We start from the raw sequence: 18,906 nt of genomic DNA, 5'->3' as shown, positions 1-18,906 counted from the left end.
CTTAACATATCACAGTGACTACATGTCTTACTCTTGATACTGATGGAGAGACCGATCATCATCACCTTATTCATGCAAGCGTTCCCTCGGCCTGTAATCTTTGGAGGGTGGCTGTGTTGCCCAGATGTGTCACCAAAGTGCCTGATTGTGACATTCCAGTGCACACCAGAAGTGCAGAGGAGAATGCAGAAGTCCACTAGTTTTTGCTTAAATTTGAATTTCAGTCCACATTGACTGTACTTGAGGTGTAATTTGGAGAATTCCTTCTCCCCAGCCTTCATTTTCTTCTCTTTCCCCCCCTCAAACTACTTCTTGTTTCTTTCCCCTTTTTCTTGTTGCTGTTTTTGAACACCTCTGCCTTTTTCACACTCACATCCCCAGGATCTACTTTTTCCTCCTTTCAGCCTCTGACCTGGGTTTCCCCCAGTCAAGCAAACAGGAAGTAGGTGAAGGAGCCTCCAATCCCTTGCAGGATGTGGGGTGGGAGGGGGATTACAGAAAGGGCTTCTGTCAGAGCAGACTTCTGATGAAGCAGCGCCTTACAGACAAGCCTTCCTATGGTAAACATGTGGTGGGTTATTGTGTACAAGGAATATCTGTCTCATTTCTTGCCCTTACAAAAATCTTATTCCCTTTCTTAGTCTGGTAAGAGTTGAGGTACCAGAAATGGTGAATGAGGACATGTGGTTGTACCCCCAGATAAAACAAAGATGAGGAAGCTGCACAAGGGAAAACTGTTCCATCCTTGAGGAAAGTGTCCGGTGCTACATGGGCCATCATCTTCTGTACAATGTGAAGCTCAACATCCTCTTCTTAATTGGCACAAAATGAGGTGTTTCTTGGGAAGGATGTTACAGCTTTTTCCAAATGTGACTCCATATTAGTCTCAAAAAGCACGTGAAACAACCTGCTGTGTAGACCAGTGCCAATAATGAGTCAGGAAAGCATGAGCCAGATCTCCAAGAGAGACCATGAATATGTTCTCCACAGCTCTAAATGGTGGACAGTAGGTAGAAGCTCAATGTAAAGGGAAGAAGACAAAAGAAAATGAACTTCTCTCTGGATTGAGCGAGTTTTCTGGGCTGGAAGGATGTGTCAACATAGCTATGATGTTCACACAATAAGGCTGTCCCAAAACAGTTTGAGCATTGGATGAGCAGTTCAACTTGGTAACCAACAAGATCTCTTCCAACACAGGCATCCTACACAAGTGTAGCTCGTAGGAACTGCTGAGTTGTGAAAGAGGGCGCCTAGGACTCGGTTTCAGAATACTCAGTCTCTAGTCTCAGCCTAAAATGGCTCATCTGATTTTTCAGTGTTTAACTCAAGAGGGTTCTAAGCGCCAGTCCACTGACATTCTACCTTTGCGACTTTCTTATTTACAGGAAATAACATTCAGAAGTGACTGTGTCTTAAATGCATAGCACCTCCGAAAATTGTCTGTCTCTTTCCACTTATTTTGTAGATAAGAAAACTGAAGTCCAGAGAAGTTGGGTCTTCTGTATCATTTTAGGTTCTCACTTAGCATGTCATAGCACTTAGCATAACATAGGTGCTATTCATATACATATGATAATACTTCTCAAATTAAATTAAATCTGCAAAAGATGGGCCTTATTTTTACGAGGACCAGATGGTTGTTTGAAATCAGTCTGATACATTCGGTTCCCTACCTCCCAGATTATGTCTTCACGTGTTCGGCCTGCCCCAGTGCCTCACTTATAGAGCAGCATCTGATTCATGGCTCCATGCTGACTGCAATCGCTTCTGCTTCAACTCTTGCTCCCAGTCTTCCCAGATAGCCGATGGCAAGGCCATCATCTGGGCCATCACCTCTTCCCCTTGCCTGGCCACGGCCCATATTTTAAGGAGATATGTAGGTAACCTGCCACATCCCTACAAATCCCACTCTGTGCCCCCTCACACCAGGCCCCACATCCTCAAGATAGGCTCCTGTAAAAAGCACTAGATTTGAAAGCAGAAAACTTACATGTCAGTCCTGGTTCAGTCAGCATGGTCTGGATGACTGTGGGCAGGTGACAAACTCAGAATGATTCAAAGGAAAAACGAGATGAAAGATTTGAAAATGCTTTCTATGCTGAATGTTATATGTATTTGCCTCTTATCCTGTTCTTTGGACATTCTGTTCTGCTACTTTTTCTTTGACAGTAAATATCTCTCGGTGTGGTGAAGGGGAAATGTCCCTGGCCTTGTCAATTGTTTAAGCTGCATGTCCTTTGACAAGTACTTGTTCTTTCTGAACATCAGTGTCCTCATTTCCAAGTGGGATATTACCCCCTCGCCCTGCTTACTTCAGAGTTACTTTGAAGAAGGCGGGAAATCTTTTAAGTAAAAGTGCTTCATAACTTAAAATTTAAAAGTTCTATTTATGTAAAATATGGCTACTATTGCACATCTTTCTACATTATGTAACCGCAGCTCCATCTTCTATGTCTTAACTCAGTCCCCTCATTGATATTCAAGATGCTTTTCCTGCCAGTAAAAAACTTTCAGTCCTATATAAACATGTTCACAAATAAGTGACACAATTAATTAGAAAGTGTGAAAAAAACTATCAGTCTCCCTACAATATATCTACACAATCCATGTTTCAGAAATGAACTTGCACTGACCAAATGCGACTTTATATATTTCTATTGTAGCCTCTTATTTGCAGAATATTTTCCCATTCATGTTGTTATCATGTCTCATACAAAGCAGAGAGGTAGCTAGGGCATCTGTAAACATACTGTGAAGATGAGAAAACCAAGGCTTAAACAGCTGGCCTGGAAAGGCAAGATAGCTTGTGGTACAGTACACTGGCTTTGAAGGCAAACAGATGTGTGTTCAAAGACCTTCTTACTATACAATTATTAGTTATGTGAATTTGGATAAATGGCTTCTCTGGAACATTTTGATTTTGTTTCTGTATCTAAACATGGGAATAAGAAAACCTACTTTATAGATTTCTCATAAAATGGAAATTAAGAAACAGATATGAATTACTTATCACAGTGCTTTGCATATAGTAAAAGTTTAACCACAGTAATTATCTTTATTAATAAAAACTGAGTGTTTCATTTTAAATACTTTTTTTCTATTCAGTAAGATCTATAATTTTTTTTTGCAATATAGGCACTTTTACCTCATACGCTGAACAATCGTCTCATATAACATTGAAACTGGACCCTTTTATATTAGGAGAGAATTTACTATTTCGAATGACTCTACAACCTGCCAGCCAAGAGTTCAGCTTTAGCTGCATGGCTACCTTTGTCTGCAAAAGCATAGTATAATTATTTGAACATTTCCTTGGTGATTTTCATTTATTATTTTATGAAAATGAGTAGAAGATAGAAAAATGAACGTGCTCATACTGGTAGCAATAAACATAATTCCTATAAATTTACTGTAGTTGAGACAAAGACAGCAGTCCCTCTACAGACCATCTAGAATTGATGAATCTTTGTCGAGGCCTTACGCCGATCTGCTGGGCATGTATTTGCAAAGGGGAAGAATAAAATAATGAATAGAAAGCCTTGAAAATATACCTCTCGGGACTCTGTGCTTGGGTCCCCTTCCACGAACACTCCTTTCGTGGAAGCTGTTTTTCTCTCTCCTGGATTTCCCCTCTGTGGAAAGTCCCCTTCCACACTCTCTCGTGGAAGCCTGTCTTCCCCTCCTCAACTCCATCTCTCTCTATTCCCTTCCATTCAATGTGGAAGCTGCTTTCCTCTCCTGGATTCCATCTTTCTGGATTCTCTCACTCAATGTGAGAGTTAGCTGTTTCTTTCTCTTTTTCCTGTTTCTCTCTTTAAATAAATCACTTTCTACGAGTTTTCTGTACATAAAAATTATTAAAACAATACAAATTTTCAAAACAAAAAAAGAAAAAATATATACCTTTAAAAGGTTTTTAAGGTATTGTTCTCAAGCTATTTACCTTTCTGGGACCAGAAACTCCTTATAACCACCCTGAAGCTGACGGTCGAATTTCTTGTATTTGAACTCCAGGTGAGAAGTGTTAAAACCACAGTATCTAAAAAGATAGCAGAGAAGGCTGATGTGTAAAAATTACTGGTAGTAACAATGTTTTTCCCTGAGAGTATGTCTTTCCCAGGCTTCAGTTAAACAAACAGAAAATCTGAAACGTTAAGAAAACTTTCCTAAAAAAAGTAATGCAGGCATTGCTGCCTAGTGCAAAGAGACAGCCTTAATATTGTGGCTATGGAGCATTTCTGCTAGTATACTTACAATGAATTTCTAAGGATGGATATGATCCTTGTCTCTGCTACACCTGAGGAGGTGAAGTGTTGCTGGCTAGTGTTCGTCCTGACAATAGCCAGAACTTGAGGTCCATTTCTTTGAGATGTAATAAGGACTGTCTATTGATACCTTTGTGCATTTCTGTCTGACCAAATAAAAAATATTATTTAATAGTCTTTACCTCATTTTCGAATAAAGATGTTTAAGGTAAGCCGCTAGGGACGCTTGAAATCCAGGCCATGTTCCTTTAAACAAAATGACATTTCTTAGTAAAGAGGTTCTCAGTGTCCCCTGCAGAAATATATCTGATTTCAGAAAAGGATTGATTCAAATAAAAATGTGTTTGTATAAGAAAAATTATTTTCTGCTGAGAAAACACATAGTTTGGGGTAAATTTATAGTTCTGGCCAGGTCATTAATATCTGGTTGTCAAAAAGTATTGGTTTGAACAAAAATATGTTGTAATAAAAATGCATTGTTTTGAAGAAATTTATTGGCCCCATGAAAACCTATTCGATTCAGAAAGATATGTTGATTTCAATGAAAAATCTATTTGTTTTAAGGGAGATAGTGCTGGGTGCTCAGCTTTTCTGTGGGAAATCTTCTCTGTGACATTGATGTTCACTTAGAAAAATGAAACATGGGCATAATTAGTGGAAAGACTGAAGAGAGAGAAGAAGGCCCATTTAATCAATAATGCTTAACATGAGCATAACAAGCTTCAGTCTTCAGAGCACACTGACAAATATTTGCCAAAGAATCTTTCCAAGGAGTCAAAAGAAGGGTGTGTCTGGCCATGACTTTAGAGGATGGATACTCACAGAAGGAAAAGTCGTAGGAAGACAGAAAAAAAGCAATGTCAAAAGGTGAACACCAGGCACCATGGCCCCCAAGAAAACCATTGCTCTAAATAAGAAGCCCTTTACATGATGATCTTGGCCTGGTATCTATTTAGCCCTTCTCTCTCCCTGCACTGTGGATCAGAGCCTTGAAACCGTGAAGAACCAGGTTTCCAGATCATAGTAATGTATTCTGAGTAATATATACAGTTTTGAAGCAGGAAGATAAATGAACGAAACTCATGTTGGGATTGCTCATTGTGGGCAAAGTGGTCTGTCATCTAAAACAATCTGTCCCTGGAAATGTTGGTGAAAAACACAGAATCTAAAAGCAGTCCTGCTACCCTCAGCTATTGGCTTAAAGTGGGGTTTGGAAAATTTATCTGTAAAGGGCCAGATAATAAATACTTTAGGCTTTTTTGGGGGTCTTTTTTAAAAATTATACTTTAAGGTCTGGGCTACATGTGCAGAACATGCAGGTTTGTTACATAGGTATACACGTGCCATAGTGGTTTGCTGCATCCATCACGCCATCATCTACATTAGGTATTTCTCCTAATGCTATCCCTTCCTTAACCCCCACCCCCTGCTATCTCTCCCCTATCCCCCCAAACCCCCCAAAATAAAAATAAATACTTTAGGCTTTAAAAAGCCATATGTTCCCTGTCACATATTCAACTCTGCCATTGTAGCATAAAAGCAGCCATCGATAATAAGAAAATTAACAAACCTATGTTCCAATAAAAATTTCGTGCACAAAAACAGGTGGTAGACTGCACATGGCCTACAGGATGTAGTATATTAAAGAATTGACTTTGCTGCAGAGCTTGCACAAGTCAACAGAAATTGTGCAGAAATATGCCATATAGAAGTTAGCATGCAGGGAGCAGATAAGGATAAACTATGAAAAATAACACAGGCAGTCCCCAAGAGATGCTGATTGGGACATAGAGAATGCAAAGAGAATGTCTTGAAGGAGGAACTCCATGTGGAATTTATTCACAGTAGCTTCAAGAAATCAAATCTAATTCCAGAATCCAGTATCTTTATTTTATACTAAGCAAAACTTAATTATGTGACACTATTTATCAAAATTAAACAGGCGGAATAAGTTTCCAGGTGTGCACTTTCCTTCTGCAAAGCTCTAGAGATAAATATGAATAAAAGAAATTGCTTTTTATTCTAACAGAGGGCTGCTGCTGGGTGATGTGGCCCGGTTCAAGAGCAATGGAGCTCTTGCTCAGATGCCCATAGCCACATCTCCTTTGCTTTCAAGTAGGTGCCTTGATACGGCTTGGTGTTATTTAGGATTCCATGATGGTGGATTAAACACTCTAGAGGTTCTTTGATGGTATTCTGTCTGAAGCCCTATTGGCAGGATTGAGCAAGTCCACATCCAAAATATGTGTGGATTCAAGTCAAGATAAATTACACTAATCACTTCTCTGGTGCAAGGGATAAGATGTAGTCAACTCGCTACCAAGTGGCTAGTTGTCCCCTTGAGAAAGGATGCTATAAGAAGGGCTAAGCATAATTTCTGTTGCTGTTAAATTCCAATACTGCCACCGGACAATCATCAGTAGCAGTATCTAGATCAGCCTTGGCAATTGGGAGCCCATGCTCTTGTCCATGCATCCCCTCCAGCCCTGCAACCATGGCTGCTTCATTCATATACTTTCTGTGCTACTACTGGGCTGGCTGATGATAGAGGCTGACTAGGTTCGACTGCCTGAGTCATTCTTGCTACTTATTGTTCAACGTCTCTTCTGTGGTGAACGTGTTCCAGCAGGGATTCATATGTCATTCCCAGATCTTTACTCTCCTTGCCTCCTCCTATAGACTTTCCAGAAATCCCACATGGAATCTCTTCTCAGCACACAGCCTTCTAATAGCATGGACTCTGGCAGATGTCTCGAACGGCAAGGCTGCTGGGCCCGCTAAGAGATGTTTCTTGAGTTACTATTTTTTATCAAGAGTAACTCTTGATCTGGGATGAGGCAGTTTCAGAGATTTCCAATTGGCCTGCCCCACTATTGCAGCTCTAAGCTCATAGTAAATAAAGTAATAGGAGTGCTCTAGCGAATACCAAACATGCTCATTCCTATTATATATTCCAAAAAAAGGTGGGGAGATTGACTAGTGGTAGTCTATAGATCTACTCCAATTCAGGAGTAAATTCTGGACTTCATATGTCCTGGTCTAAAAGCATGAGGTACAGTAATGCTTCCAGTTCCTAGGTATCAATGGGATCCTGGACCCTATGCATACTAGTTCTCAAAATATTTGAATATTTTCTAAGTGAATGGCCATAGGGCCTTTATTCTGCTGTTAGTTTCATAGGAATAACTAAAGGAGTCATTACCATATGTACCTACCATGACATGTATGGGGAACCTGGCTTCTTCTGTCAATGGTTTCCTAATCTGAATATTAGATCTGGAATCTGGCAACAGATTATGGAATTTTATCAGGACAGCTGGCCTCAGACTCCTGATTATCCATTGTTATATCATCTTCTTTCACACATTTAACACTGCTTTTTGACTTTGCCTCCAGGACAGCTCTGTTCAGGCTCCTAATTATATTCTAGTTACTCTTTATGCTCTTTCCACCCACCTTGCTTTGATGGTTGAGAACCACCACATATCATCAATTAATCCGAAACTTCACCATCTTCTTTTCAATCAAGCAGCCCTGTTTTTAAATAATCTTCTACTATCAGCTTTGCTTTGCAAAGGACACCTTCTCAGTCATGCTGGTGCTTCTCTTACAAGGACATTCCTTATTGCTTTGATAGCTAGTGTGTTTTCCAGGCTGCAGATGAGTTGAGTCTTGAAGAATAGATAGAAACAAGACATATAAAGGTTGTGGAGGACATTCTAGGCACAGAGGAGAGAAGCAAAATCAAAGGCTGTATAATTGGGGGATTTCTTAGATTTCAGCGGAGTTTAGTATACAGTTAAGGGGAGTGGGATTTCAAGGCGAACCTTGTGGGATGATACAAGACCTATAACTTAGGCTTATGCAAAAAGATCTGTTAGTAGCAGAAAAAAGAAGAGAAAGCAAAAACCATTCTTTGTTGTCTCTGGTAGATACAACATAGAAACCAGAGCAAGCTAATGGGAGCCGGAGTGTAGGGGAGGGGAAGGTGGCGGTGGCCCAAGCACTCCTGACATGCGACAGGTAAAAGTTTAATGTGCCTTGGGCACATGGAGCTGCCAGCCTCATGACACGCAAATGAGCTGGTTCCACTCCAGCAGGTAACCATATTATCCGTCAGCCCTGGGTGATATGGCTCTACCAGCAGTGCCTCAGGCATGGCTCTGATCATTCTCTCCAGGAACCAAGTCTTTTTGTTTCTGTCAAACAAATTTTCACAAGGACGGTTGGCACAAATGTACTTGCGAAGAGATGTAGGCATTCTCCTGCCAGAATCCCTTACTGGATTGTGAAAAAACGATGAGCTGAACTTACCAGGAATTTTCATCTTTTGTTTCTCATTTTTCTTCTTTTTATCACATACTCGGCCCCATATGGATACTTAAGACACATCAACAAGGCAGTGTTTGAGAATGGGGGTGTAGTCTAGAATTATAAAAGCAAAGTCCATATATGGACGACAAGGACTTGGTGAGAAAATATAGTTCTGCTCTAACATACAGACACATAATAGGCCTCAGATTCGGATTTCAGGGTTGGAAGAGACCTTAAGATTCATAAGGTCCAATTGCACATCCAGGGTAATCTTCTCTACGACAGTCTCACCAAGTGGACATTTGAGTTATGTCTGCATTTAACTCCAGCACAGAAAAGTCACTCAGTCCAAAGAGTACTCATTCTATTTTTGTACAGTTACATGTTTTTAAAGGATTTTCTTGAATTGAACTTTTACCCAGGTATGTTATAAGAGAGAGATGAGGGTCTTCAAAACTTGGGAAAGTATAGCAGGAAAGCGGACTTTGACTAGGAGAAAGAAGCCTATAGGACCAAGGCTAGAAGGACAGATATTACAAAGGATACAATAGAAGCCGTAGGAAGCAACTAAAATACAAGAGAGCGTGTGATTAGTCTCAGTAGTCTTGCTCGAAAAATGTTGTGAAGCGATGGAAACCAGATACTCAATGCATGAATAGATTTTAGTTTACAGGAGTAGAAGAGCCTGTGTAAACATGTATTTTTTGTGACATTATTATGTTCACTCTTTCAAGTGAAACTTTGCAGCATCTGACTGAATAAGTCATATGTGAAAGGTTTTTTTTTTTTAAAAAAATTGTAGAATAAATGAATGAATGAAATTCTAATTCTTAGGGTGGATAACAGATCCCACATCTCCTATTGAAGAAAATAATCTGATTTCAAGGCTGGGTGTTCTTTGTTTTTATTTTTTAAATTCTTTCTAGTGCACTTGAATTTCAAAAGTACAATAGTTGAATCTGTAGGGGAGAAAAAGCAATACAGTAGTTTCCCTCTATCTGTAGGAGATACGTTCCAAGACCTGAAACTAAGAATTGTACCAAACCCTACATATACTATGTTTTCTCCTATACATACCTACCATGTATAGGAGAAATAAGTTTAATTTATAAGTTTAATTTATAAATTAGGTACAGTAAAAAATGAATAAGCAATAATAAAATAGAACAATTATAACAATATACTGTAATAAAAATTACGTGAATATGGTATATCTCTCTCAGAATATCTTACTGTACTGTACTGTGGGTGACTAAAACCACAGAAAGCAAAACCATCAATAAACGGGTGGGGGGGCGCTGTATCTTTTCTTCACCCATTGCAAGGTTCATGGCTGATATTTCCACGACAAAAGATAAATGAACAAGATAAAACATACAAATTTACTTAATTTAAGCTGTATGTACCAGGAGCCTTCAGAAATGAAGACTCAAAGAAACAGGGAAATCTGTGTATTCCTATGGATGGACAAGCAGAAGTATGATTAAAGGACAAAAGAGGATGATCTAATGGTTCATAAACTGGGGAGAACTGAGAAAGTCCTATTTGATCAGATATTTCCTGGCAACTCTATGTGACATTCCTTCCCTCTGGGTATAGAGCAGGATATCTGTCACATGAAGTTCTTTAAGGGAGAAGAAAGGGGGAAGGTCGGACAGTGACCTTCCTAGGCTGTTTGACCTGCTTCAGGGAAGAAGAGTGAGAGGAGGCTGAGAATGACCTTCCTGCTTCTGCTATTTTCTCCATTTCCAGTGTGTTCCATTTTGTGGTATTAATCATAACACTGTATCTGACCCTTGTATGCTACATTTTAACTGTGAAACTGCAGAAGAGTTTTCAGGAAGAGAAAGGTCAACGCTGACTCCGATATAAAAATTGAATAACTTTTTCTATTAGCTCTTCTTCAACCCTTTTTCATAAAAGATTTTCTATGACTAATAATGCATAAATCCCCATGAATTAATTCTGGAATTAAAGATAGGAAGCTTGGGCACACATCTTGTGATTCGGAATTACAATAGTCCCAGCCTGGCCAACATGGTAAAACTCTGTCTCTACTAAAAATACAAAAATTAGGTGGGTGTGGTGGCACATGCCTGTACTTACAGCTACTTAAGAGGCAGGAGAATTGCTTGAACCTGGGAGGCAGAACTTGCAGTGAGAAAGATTGCACCATCACACTCCAGCTTAATGACAAAGCGAGAGTCAGTCTAAAAAAAAAAAAAAAAAGAATTACAACAGTCCTACTGGGAAATGGACAAAATTATCAATCTATTTTGAGTTTCTTATCCCAAAAGAAGAGCCCTCTGACCATCTGTGCAATAGATTTGGAAACAGAGAAGCCAAGTGTGAATCTTGTCCCTGACACATTGATCTTTTAGTCCTGAGGGTGGTCATTGAATTTTTTGATTTTTAGCTTCATCACCTGCAAGATGGAAATAATGAAGCCTGTCTCATAGAGTTAGTTACTGGAAGGCTCATAATATAATATATGTGAATGCACCCAGAGAAGAATAGACTTTATTTTTTGAGGTAACTTTTCTTCTTTCCTTTGTAAAGACTCATAAATGAGATCTTTGTCAGTCATGATTCAATCAGAAAAGCAGAAATGACTCTATATATTTCAGACAGAAGAAATTTAACAGAGGAAATTGGTTACACAGGTGATGAAAGAATTCAGAGGCCAAAAAGACAATGGAACAAGCAGGGAGTCACTGCCGCCTCTAAGAATAGAGGCTCATCTCCAGGAGACAGAGTTACCGGGGCCCAGAATACAGGGTCACCAGGTAAAGCTGGAACTATGCTTAAACGTACCACAAGTTCCAGCTCCTAGTATGGGAGATACAACCTCAGCCAGAGATGGTAGAGACAGAGAAGACAAGAAACACTAGACTTTCCTTCTGCCCACCCTCTAATCTTTCACCTGTCATGTACATTGGCCAAATATACCTTGAAGCCAGAAGGCAAGAGAGTCTAGGAATTACAGTTTTCTGAAACTCAGGAGGAAAGAGGAAGAGGAGAAAGAATGAATCTGAGTGAAAAAAATGTTGGTTCAGTGTTCAAATATCCCATGATGTTTTCCCAGCAGACAAAGTTCTTGTCTCCACATTCTCCTTGAGCAAAAAGCAACTACAGTCTCTCTGCCCAGCAAAGCTTTTCTTTAATTAAAAAAAAAAAGTTTTGTAGATACATAGTAGGTGTGTATATTTATGGATTACATGAGATATTTTGATACAGGCATGTAATGAATGTGTAATAATCATGTCAGGGCAAATGGGGTGTTTATCACATCAGGCATTTCTCTTCTGTGTTACAAACATTCCAACTATATTCTTTTAGTTATTTTAAAATGTACAACTAAATTATTTTTGACTATAGTCACCCTGTTACCCGGCAAAGTTCTTGTTGTTCACATTCCCTGGCCAAGGGTCTTGCTCAGAGTAGCTTTATAAAATGACTAAAATGTCATGTGATTCTGCTCAACAATTCTGGAAGAAGTCAGGCAGAGGGTGGGACATAAGATTCCCTTCTCACGTAGGGAATCGGAGCTCCCTGGGGTAACAGGATCTAAAACCTCTTGCACAGATTTAAAATGAATGGCCTGGTGGTTATGCTATCAATTTAATTCCAACTTTTGAACTTTTATGAGCTAAAATGAATTTCATTTTTTTTACTACCTCAGTGTAACAGGTATATGCACTACAAAATTGAGTTAAATCTGTGATAAATCAAATAATATTTATTGCATTAAAAGTATTTATAATTTCAAAGAATTTTACAGCAAATCACTTTACTAACTTAAGAATCTTCTTGCTATAAAAATAATTTCCTAGTGAATCTGTTTTATAAGTTGTGATTTTTCATATATTGGCTTTTGTTTAAGCAGGTGACAATTCTATTTATCAGCTCTCTGACACTAGCAATGTTATAAACCAGTGTGTTAAGTGCCACAAGAGATATACCAACAAAATATTACAAGACACAGACAAAGGGAGGGGAAAAAAAGGACAAATTCTAGTTAGAAGAATATGAGACAGATGCATGAAGGAAGCAGTATGTGGTTAACACGTTCAGAATTGGTAGATTTTTTTTTTTTTTTTTTGAGACGGAGTCTCGCTCTGTCACTCAGGCTGGAGTACTAGATTTTTTAATAAGCAAAGAATGAGCAAAAGACCTATCAGTAGGAAAATACAAGATGTGCTAAATAAATGATGCAGTAATGTTTGACTGGAAATTGCCTAAATTATGTAAAATATGGTTTAAATGTTGAATTTGGTCAAATTATGAAGTATCTGAATAAGTTGAGATATTTGTACTTTAATTAATAGGCACTATAGATTCATTAAAAGTGTTTTTGCTTTAATAGCAGAGTGATATGACTAGAAATTTACAAACTGAAACTTTTGTCTATGCCTAACAACATTTTTTAGATTATTTGTTAAAATTAAATTTTCTCCAGAGAATGGTATTATGAGCTGTTTATATATAAAGTCATAGTATAAGTGTATATACATGTATATAATCTGTATAAAACTTATTGTTTCTGATTCTTAAACTCATTATGCTATTTTAATTTAATTTTATAATTGCTAGTGAAAGACTTCAAGATAAACCTAAAATTATCTTAAATATATCATCCACTAATATCCCAAAAAAGAAATATAGAATCATGGTTATCAAATACAATTATGAACTAAACCCTACCATGACTTCCCCAAATCTTATTCAGAGAGAATTGTTAATTTCTTCAGAAAGTCAAAAGACACATATATTAACAAACATAATCTTATATATATATTTGAACCAAATGCTAAAAATAATCACTTTAAGCCGGCATTGGAATTGATATTATCCCTAAACTATGTTTTTACACGATCTGAATAAAGTATTTACTTCTAGGGCTTTTAGAAAAAACAATCAATAGTCAATAAATTAAATAAGAACCAAAGACTGAAATATATACGTAGAACACAAATTACATTAGAAATAAAATAAATTGCTCTGTTGTTACAACTTTATAAAATGTTAGAGAAGAGATGGTTCATTAAAATCTCTGGCACCAGCGTCTCCTCTTACCACTGAGAAAACTGAGAAAGGAGAAGTAAACATCTAGAATCATACCACTAAGTCATGGTAGATCCAGACTGATTCACTCTTATCCTAATTAGCTTAAATATTCCCACTAATTGGGTTACCACAGTATTTATTAACATTGTGGCACTGGTTCTCCCACTTCTCGTTTGAAGAGGTGATGTATGTTGGGGGAAATAGGGAAAGAGGAAGGGAAGGATTTTAACTGTCTTTACAGGAAGATGAAATCTATTGGTCATTTAAAGATCAAATCCAGAAACTAAATCTCCTTGACTTTTCTTGGAATTTATAGTGAGAGTAGTCGTATGTGGTTGACTCATGAGTTAAACCCCTCACAGTCTGAAGAGAATATGTTCAAACAAAGCAAACAGCTCAAAGTAAATGCCAAGCCCGGTGAAGACGTCACAGTCTCGGTCTCAGCCCAAATCCAGTGGCAGCAGATACATTATGCATGACCAACAAGATTTCTTTTTGCTCTTCTATCTTGGCTGTTGCACAAGCATAAACCCCAATGGAACCGAGTAATCAAATACAGATTTGGAGTCATTAAATCTTCAAGGGGAAAGTTTTTTAAACATGTGGTTTGAGCAGTGCTCACAAGCTGGAGAAGCAACATGAGAAAAATCAATTAGAAATGGGAAGTTGGCTGGGATAATATGAGAAATTATTGTAAATTTTCATTACGACCTTTAATTTTATTCCTGCTATTCTGCAAATGGAACAGTTGAGAAAGAGGATTTTCCTACTCATGCTCCTTTCTCTGTGTTCTCTAAAAAGCAAAACTGGAGAAAGGCAGAATGAACTTGGCTCTATCCCTACTTCCTAGTATAAAACTGCAGAAAAGTCTTTGAACTTCTGTGAATCTCCAGTCCTTTATCTGAAAAATGGGAATAATAATGCAAATGTCCCAGAGTTTTCATTTACTAAATAATATTTTATAGAAACTGCTTTACAACTTCGAAGGAACAACATAAATATAAAGTTTTATTGTTATTACATTCTAAGACAGAGGCTTTTAAACTAGGGAAACGGTCTGTGCTCCAATGCTCTATCGCACCTAAAATACATTGTTTAGAACACATTTTTGACATTGCTCATTTTCTGAATAATAAGTCCATAGCTATGGATCTAAAGAATGTGTTCAAAAGGAAGAGAAAAAAAAAAAAAACCCTAAAACTAAACAACCAAAACTAGCTTAAATATGCAACTCTCCTTCCTGACCTAAAAAGAAAAAAAAAGAAAAAAAAAAAAGAAAAGAAAGATGATAAAGACAATTTATAGACTCACATAATTGGGATGTCAAGGGGCAAAGCTGGTTAGGTTTATGGTTTTAATAATATTGACTCAGGTCTCTCTCCATCTTTCTGTGTCTCTATATGTGATAGTCTCATTGTATCTTGCTAGAATAATGTCTTCTGTCTTTCCCATACACTGGGAAGATTGAAGCAACACTGGGGCAACAGCCTATAAGAGGGGGAGGGAACAATTCTCTATCTTCAATTTATAAAATTATTTGGAAAGAGCATGATTGGTCTGCATGTGACCCATGTATACCCTTTGAACCAATCACTAGTTCCACAGGAATGTGACATTAGCCTAGGCTGGGCCACATACTTCCCTGTATCCCAATGGGACCACATAGATTTAGGGAAAAGATTCCCAAAGGAAAGAGATAGGCAAGAAGAAAATAAATGAATTTCTAATATAGTAAGTTTTCTCAAACTCTCTCAAAGGAGCCCATGATTATAAAACATTTAAAATTGGTACTATAAAATTACCAAGAAATGTACTTTATTAGAGATTCATAGAATTAAAGAAATTAAAAGTTCAAAACAAATTGTGGACAGCATTGCATCATTACTCTTGTTCTAAAAATAGAAATACAAAGTCTAAGAAAGGCAAAATAGCTTGACAAAAGGGCACCGTGAGAAGTAGAGCCAGATTTTGAAACCTAATTCCTGGTGTGGGGGTCCTTCCATTTTAGTGGCCTGACCTTCATCCCGATTAGAAACTATAAAGGACAACTCCAACGTTTGGATAGCAAAATGCCTGTAAGTATATGGCATAATTTCTGGAATATAAAATAAGCAAAACACAATTTTCTATTCTTGCCCCCAGTATATCACAAATTTTCTGACCTGAGCATTTTCAATCAGCAGTGTTCAAATTTTGTTGGAGGTTTATTTTTCCAGTTAGCTTTTTTTCTTTTGCCAGACTTTAAGAGATAACGTTTGGCTATGCAGGTTTTCTCTAATATTATAAGTGATTCTCCCATGCCCTCTTTGCCCAAGTTCCCTTCAGAAACATACAGAACAGGAAATAGAAAAGGGCTAGAGGAATGAAATGGCATAATTAAAAGGTAAATATTAAGGCCAAGTTCAAGTGAAAAAAGCCTGGGCATTGGCCATAAAAAGGGAAGTTGTCTGGTGTTTCCCTTCCATTGTATACCTGTCTGAGAGTGTGAATGTAGACCAGCTTGAATTTAGAGCATAAGGTCAGTTAAGGAAACATGCTGGTTGTGTTTGGGTCAATGTTCAATGACACATCTTATTATGCAGTTCATGATGAGATTACTTTCAAGGTTCTTGACTTGCTGTAATAGGCAAACTGGAAGTGGAAATCCCCCAAATGAAAACCTTACTCTTTACCTCACTAATGTTGTGAATTGAAATCCTGGCACTTCATATACACAGAGTACATTTTTTCATCTAATTCAGACTACCCACTTAAAGAAGCTGGAAAGGTTTTAGGACTTTAATGAGTTAATACAACTTTCCAAAGCAGAAGTTATTTTCAGAGGCTTCCTTCCCTCAGCTTGTAATATTAATAACAATATTGTCAGATGCCAAAGAAGGCATGTGGTGCTTGGCTCATGGGCCAGCCAGCAGGGACTTGTTGAAAACCAGCTCCATTTTGTAAGCCAAATGAAAAACCACATGGCAGCCTCAGTTGGGATTAGGAGTATAACTGCTGAGCTATCACCTGAAATCTACCCTCCCACACATTTGATTTAAAACAATCACCACATATTTGCTATGGACTTTTCTTTCATTATAGTCCAACCCTGATATTTAATCAGTCTCCGCTCTTTTCTGTTTGAACAAGTTGATGCTAAACCATAATAAAAAAAAAAAAGGTCCAAGAAATGTCATCACTACCATATTATCCCCTCTCTGTGAACACATTCATAATGCATTATGGTTCCAATAGAAAGGTTGCTTATGATTAAAATTTATAAAAAATTAAAGTTGTATTTGTGGTGATGGTCTTCTTTAATTTGGCTTTCATTATTTGGACCAGCAAATTGGAAGTTGGGGGATGAGAAATACCCTGTGAATCAGGAATATATATTAGATTCATTAATCATTGCATTAGAGAAGATTTCAGAGTGAATCTTTCCTTTGGCACCTCAGACTGAGATAGTATCACATCTATTCAGAGAATGGGTTTATCTCCTTTATCAGGAGTATTTAGTTAAAGAATGGAGTCCAGGAGAAAAAATACCACTTGTATCTTCCAAGTGGTCAACAACTTGCAATCCATTGTATTCCAAATGATTGTTTATTCACCTTTTCCCACCTAGTGCATGTCATCATTATGCCGTAGCATCACTTCTAAGGAGTTTTTACTCCCATGTTTAATATGTTGCAAAGGGATGAAAATAAACACAGTAGGAAAAGAGAATGATATCTGTTTGTGTGTGTGTGTGTGTGTGTGTGTGTATCTGGTGTATGGCTATAATTTATGGGATAATATTCAAAATATTTAACAACCAGTATGATACACACATTCCCCCACATATTACAATCAACTAGAATATATAGTGGCCAGAAAAATTACTCAGCCAAACATCAGTTCTCCCTGTGAAAATGTAAAAAACTGTTCCAAATGCCAGCTGGTTGTATGGTGCTTACAATTGTAGACTCTGCTAGAAATACACAAACTACTAAAACTGACAAAAAAAAAAACCCAAAAAACCCTAAACAATCTGAATATACCTGTAAAGTAAGTGAAGAGATTGAATTAGTAAATCAAAAATAATATGAAGAGAAGCCTAGGATCAGATGACTTCATCACTGAATCCCACCAAAAAAATTAATACCAATTCTTTACAAACGCTTCCAAAAATAGAAGAAATATTTCGCATTTTATTTTCTGAGGCCAGTATTACCATAATACAAAGAAAACCCAAAATATATCACAGGAAAGAAAATTACAGACCAATATCTCTCATGAGTATGGATAAAAAATGTGAAAAACTAGATGATTTCCCCCTACTATCAGGAATAATACAGGAATGTCTGCTTTTACCACTTCTATTAATATTTAACCTTATAGTGGAAATTCTAGCCAAGACAGTTAGGCAAAAGAAAGAAATAAAAGACAACCAGATTGGAAAGAAAGAAGCAAAATTATTTCACAGATAACATCATCTTATATAAAGAAATCCCTAAGGAATCCACCAAACAACTATTAGAACCAATGAAAGAGTTCAGAAAGGTTGCAGGACACCAGAAAAATATACAAATCAATTGTATTTCTATATATTTGCAATGAACAATCTAAAAGTGAAAGTAAAAAAATAATACAATTTATAACATTATTATTAAGAATAACATATTTAGGAATAAATTAAAAACAGAAGCATAAAACTTTTATACTGATGACTAAAAAATACTTGAAAGAAGTTTAAAAAATCTAAATAAATGAAAAATTTTCATGTTCATGGATTTAAAGACTTAACAATGTCAACATGACAATACTACTCAAACTTTTCTATAGATTTGACATTCTCTCTATCAGAATCCCAGCTGACTTCTTTGTAGAAATTGACAAAATGATTATAAAATTCATATGGAATTGGAAGGAACTCAGAATAGCCAACACAATCTTGAAACTCAAAAATAAAGCAGGACTCAAAGCGTCTTGATTTTCTGAAAATTTTATTTATTTTATTAACACAAAAGTACTTATATTAGAGGTACATGTGCTGATTCAACACATTCAAATAATTTGTAAAAATCAAATACATATAATTGGGGTATTAATCACCTTAAATATTTGTTTATTTTTTAGATCAGAAACATTCCCATTATTCTCTTCTAGCTGTTTTAAAATATACAATAGATTATTGTAAACTATAGTCACCCTACTGATCTATAAAACACTAGGTCTTATTTTTCTATCACAGTGTATATTTGTAACCACTAACCAACCTCTCTTTCTCCCCTCTTCC

Source organism: Sapajus apella, unplaced genomic scaffold (assembly GCF_009761245.1).
Source record: "Sapajus apella isolate SASKATOON/1434 unplaced genomic scaffold, GSC_monkey_1.0 scaffold25, whole genome shotgun sequence".
NCBI lineage: Eukaryota > Metazoa > Chordata > Mammalia > Primates > Cebidae > Sapajus > Sapajus apella.
Note: the sequence above shows the minus strand (reverse complement) of the source record.